This window comes from Pteropus vampyrus, unplaced genomic scaffold, assembly GCF_000151845.1.
Source record: "Pteropus vampyrus isolate Shadow unplaced genomic scaffold, Pvam_2.0 Scaffold2, whole genome shotgun sequence".
In the NCBI taxonomy this organism is placed as follows: Eukaryota; Metazoa; Chordata; class Mammalia; order Chiroptera; family Pteropodidae; genus Pteropus; species Pteropus vampyrus.
In genome coordinates, this window is record NW_011888783.1 from 17,716,346 (window position 1) to 17,722,345 (window position 6,000).

The following is a 6,000-nucleotide window of genomic DNA, read 5'->3' on the forward strand; positions in this document are numbered from 1 at the left end:
AGAAACACCAGAAATTATGACTATAATGTATGAAGAATAAAATGGAAACGAATGCTATTAATCAATGACATGGGTCAAAAAAAGGAAACAATTTTTTATAATCCTTTGTTAAAATGGCAAGACTCACCATTTCTTTCCAAAAACACCTTATTTGTAGATCAGCCTATTGCTGACCAGCAATTATGATCCTTACAATAAGAAATCAAGGGAATTATTTTAAATGCAGCAAATCTGAAACAAATTAGTCCTGTGACTTGATGGTTAGTTGTAGGAAAGAAATACGATGAAACCTATACATGATAAATATGAATAAGTAAGATGAATACGAATAAGAAATATGATGAAACCTGTACCTAGCATGTAATTAACATTTAGTATGACCAACTTGCAAAAAATTACATTTTACATTGTCCATTGTCTTAGAACCGTTCGCATATATTTATTAAAATATCACAGGATATATGTTTAGGTACAGTTTACCTAAAAGATAAAAGAATGATTTCTTTTAGAAAGGTAATAGTAAAATTGCCAAAAAAGGAAAATGTATTTTTTTATGGGTTTTTCCACCTCTTTTTAAATTTATATTTTACCTTGTTCTAAAGGAGATTTAGGAAGGGAATGTTACCACTATGGAATAAAATATCTACAAAAAGGAATATGCTGTCCTGGTATTTTTGGAAGAGGCAGCATAGTGGTGTGGAAAGTTCAAGCCCTACTAGATTTAGTTCTACTTCATGATTGTGTGACCCTGTTTCATCAATTAAGTGGAGATAATACCTTTCCAGTCACCACCTGGGTGTTGTGAAAATCAAATGGAACGATATTTATGAAAAAAGTTTGTAAAGTGTAAAATTCTATGTTACTATGAGGTAGTATTAGTGTGATAATATTTATTCTAGAATACATCTAGGAAAGGCATTTTTCTTCAGAGAAAAAGACCATATTACACTATTAGGAATGAATGGGCAACCATGTTTGCTGCAGGTTCAAGAGCATAGAGGCTAGTAAATTTTGCCATCTTGTCTTTAAACTCCCAGAATGAATTAAAAAAAAAAACAACAACAAAAACATGGCATTAAAAGTATGGTCATTAGAAAGTAGAAGTAGGAAAGCTGAAATCTAAAAGATGTAGGTAGTTGATGTGTCTTTATTTCAAAATACATGCACATAACAATAGTTAACTCATTTGTTTAGCTCATAGTGCTAATAGTATAGGGATGAGACATGAGTTTCAGTTCCTAGAACAGTTATCCAGAATCCCCTACCCACCCAGCTGGGTGACTTTCATATGGGATAAAAGACAGAAAATTAAAACAGACCAGCTCATCTTGAAACCTACTGTTAGAGGAATAACTTAAAGACACACATTAATAACAGTTTGCATTTTCTATTTTTTAACTCTCATACACTCTCTGTAAGTGTACATACTAGCACTTTTCTTGAGAAGAAATTTAGCAATTACAACAAATTTAACAAATTTTTAAATTTACATATCTTTTGAGCTAGTAGTTTCACTTAGAAACATTTGTCCAACAAAACTATTTGCGCAAAAATGAAAAGATACATCAACAAAGATGTTCAATTAAGCATTAATTTTACTGGCAAATTGGAAATAGCCTAAACTTTCATCAAAAGGAGTTGATATGTACTGATTTGGGAAAATATCTACTATATAACAGGTTAAAAAAGAAATTACACAACATTATAAGGTTATTTTATTTGTATAAAAAAGTACGTTTTGATAGAAACATAGAAAACTTTTGAAAGCATACCTAACAAGTTTAACTGTGGCTGCCTATAAGAGAGGGAATTTGGAGATGGGGATTAATGAGGGACTTTTTTTAAAAAAATACTGTTTGCTTCTTTTAATGAGAATTTATTGGCCTCTTTCATAATTAGAAACATTGATCTTTTTGGAATTTTTTTAGACATGGTTGCTAACTCCTTACCCTCTTCTTTATATTCTATAAATTATGATACACAGAATTAAAGAGAAGCAGTTTAATTGAAAAAAAGAACAATTAGTTGAAAATTAATATTTCTGATTTTGCATTCTGTCATTATTTATAAGCAAAGATTGGTTAGGATTAGGGAAGAGCACTATAATTGCTTATATGTGGTTTCAAAATGACCATCTAGTGATGCTTGCTTTACTTTTTGAAACAGTAGTTCATAAAGTAAAATTTAGCTTTATGATAGTGTTTCTTCTAAATTTTTTTATATATCAGAATTTTAAGGAATATGTATATAGTTTTTAACAAGCTAAACCAACTATTCGCTATGTAAATTTGTAAAATTAAAAGAATTCTTTCTGAAAATTTTGCTAGAAGGAATCCAGATTTTAAGTTGGTCACTAATCTCATCAACACAGGGATGTCAGAGAATACTTTTGCCAGTCTCTTAAATGAGCTAACAGGAAGAAAGGGTCATGCCAACTGGTACTGTATGATACAAAGAGAACTTGATTCATGAGGTAAAGAGGGTGTATCGGTAGGATTAAGATGCATTTAGAGAATAAAAGGTTTACTTTTTATATCTTTCTTCAGTGAGCTGAAAGGGACTTCCACATTGTACTAATTCCCTGACAGGGAAACTCTGGATCCTTGCTTCTGTTGTCTTTTTTGTTCATAGATCTCCCTTCTGTGTGGAACACTGAAAAATGCAGTTCAAGCCCCAATATCTTCCTAGTTTTACCTGACCTTTAAGAAATTCATGTATGGCAATCTCTTGTGTAGCAATCAATGTCCCCAACACAATGGACACACATGGTCCTATTAGCTAGCATATCATCATAGGATGATAATATTTAAAATGTTAGCCAATGCTAGTGCTCTTCATATAAGATGGGGGTGTTTTGGGAATGAGAATAATATAAAGTGTAGCTGTTGTTGAATTTCCTTTCTGTAGGCGGCCATAAGGCTCAAGGCGATAATCATAACTTTCTTTTTCAACCCTTCATTGCATGTCCCCTTTTCCTTCTAAGCACCTTGACCAGGTCTAATTGTTTATCTGGTGCAGTGACTAAACCTTAACTCCCAAATGATCTGAATCCACTATGGACTTATTTTTGTTGGGTTGGCTATCTTATTGAGTTGCCTCAGTTGGGTTTCATAGTCATCTTTGTCTCATCGTATAGCAGCAACCTCATTTCCCCTTGATGATTGAGATTAACCACCACACGGCTATGGTGACTTTTTTTTTTCTGCCTTTAGTTCTAGAGCTTGAGGAGGTCATAATGGCCAGGGGGCAGTCTCAGTTTCCAATTCGTCTGAACCTTGATGGTGTTTCCTGATGGATGCATTCCTCCCTTGGATATAGGATCTCAAAATCATAAGCTAAAGATCGTGAGGAAAGGAGGCAAAAATTTCTTCAGTGACCCATTTAATGGGGCCATTTTCATGTCTTCCTCTTGCTTCATGGATCTGTGTGTTCTAGATACAGGATATCCTCTTTCTATCTCCAATGTTCTGATATTTTATAATGCACCTTCATATTGAATGTTTTTCATTCATTGTTCTAGATACGTGGAAGACACCTTGAACTCAAAATTCATCTTTTGGATTTGGAAAATTCTCATATTTATTTCTTTGATAATTTTTCCCCACCATTTTAAATCTCCATTTTCTCTGGCACTCCTAGTAGTCAATTATTGAGCACCCTGGATTGGTTTTCTATATTAAATTTTTTTCCTTCCTTCATGTTTTGCTCTACATTCTCAGAGCTCTTTAACATTCTTATTACAATCCTTCTACTAATCTTTTTTATTACCATTTACTAGCTCTATAACTTAGAGAAAGTTGCTTAATGTTTCAGTCTTCATTTTCTCATCTATGAAATGGAGATAATAACATGAGATAACCCTACTTCACAGGGTTGTTTTGAGGATAGATTCATATAAAGTGCTTAGAATTTTGTCTGATACATAATATCAATAAAAATAGTGAATATTAGCAATTCATCAATATCTTGTGAATTTGATTACCTTAAGTGATCTTTGGGCCACTTACAAGATAATTTCTTACCTATAAAACTGATGATCAGATCCTGGACCTTGATGACTTCACCATATTAGGCCTTTGGGGGAAGACTTAACAGTTGGCCTTTGGCAATTATGCCTCTCTATCTCTCTGTATCTGTGCTTACATGGCTATGTTTTCACCTTAATGTAATGTAAGAAAATCTTATTCTTAAAAAGTGAAGTAATGGGGGGAGGAAAGATGATTGATAAAAGAATAAACATACACTTCTAAGGCAGAAGATGGTCTGCCTTAGAAGTGTATGTTTATTCTTTTATCAATCATTTTTATTGACCACTGCTATGTGCCTAGTCCTATGCTAATTGCTAGGGATACAGAGATTTTTGTTTTATCTTTTCCTTTAATTATATTGAGCATCTACCATGCTTGAGAATCTGTGTGAGTTCACAGTCTATTGCAGTAATTTTAAACGATGAGTCATGAAATTAATTCAGTACTTTGAAACTAGAATTAGAAAAAAAGAGATAGAATAGTACAGAATAGTAAATACTAGAGTGTACTGCCTGTAGTAAAGTTCAATATTGCTTCATGAAATTTTTATTTCAGTGTGGACTGGGATTGTGATTAAAAACATATTTTCTGTGTAAGTCTGGGTCAATAAAGTTTGAGAGCCACCAGTGGAAAAGACAATAAGCAAAGAAGTAATTACAATAGAGTGTAATAAATACTATGTATAGAGGGGATGCCTACTCCAGATGGGGCAAGGGGGTCAAGTATTATTTTCTGGAGGAGGAGATTATTGAGCTGTATCTTAAAGGATATGCACATCGGAATAAATGTGGAGTGGAATAGTCTCAGCAAAAGAAATAGCACAGAAGTTCAAAAATCCTTGTGGCTAAAAGAACAAGTATAGTAGTAGTAAGATATAAGTAAGAGGAAGGGGCCAAATCAGGAAGCTTCCCCCCTTCACCATAGTGAGGATTTTATATTGAAGTGAACAGAGAGCCACTGAAGGATGGGGAAGTGACAGAATTTAATTTCCGTTTTAGATCAAACACTTGAAAGCACTATGAGAGAATGAAGTATAGTGATCAGTAGAAAGTGGAGAACTGGAGGCTTGGAGAGCAATTAGGAGGCATAATGAAGGCTATTATCAAGAAAAGAGACTTAAAAAGCACCGAAAAGGATGGAAAACACAGGCTTAGATGGCTATATGGATGTGAGGGTTAAGAAAGATTCTGATACCCAGCTTTCTGCCTTGAGCAACTAGTGCAATGGCAGTGGTCTTCACTGAGAAAATGTAGGAAGATGAATGGCTGGTGATAGAGTGACCAGCTAGGAATAATCAATAAATATTTAATTACTGCCACATAGCTAATGTTAGTGTTAAGGAGATAGGTATTAGGGCTGAGAATATGGATGAAGGAGGAAGAATAGGGTAATAAGACATACTCTGGAAGGAACACAGAGAAGTGGTAAATTCAAGAAGTGATGAATTACAGTTTCTGTAAGACCTGCTATGTATTATCGAGCTTGAATTGATATTTTTCTTTTTATAGACCTGTATTACATAAATTTGCCACATAGTATAGCATATGCATTGTTAATTAATGGTTTTACCTACATGTTATTTTCCCAATACATTATAAGATCTTTATAGAGAGGGACAGTTATATTCACTTCATATTTCCTTCTTATAGATATCAATAATAAAGCACATACTATCCTTAAGAGATGGATTAGAACTTCATAACCATATAGAATTCCACACGATGAAATGTCCTAAGATCCCTTCAAGGTTCTCTAGTATGTTTAAACAAAGGGAGATTGATCTCATCTGTTAGTTAACTCCTTTTCGTACAATAGTTTATTCTTATCTTTTGTGGCATTTTTTGCAGTACAAAGACCTTATGACATGGTGAAGACTTCTTATGACTCTACTCTTAATTCCTGTTAATTTCATTTTCATAAAGTTTTTTCTTCCTATATTATTACCTTTAGGTAGTATCCTATTGTCAGGGCT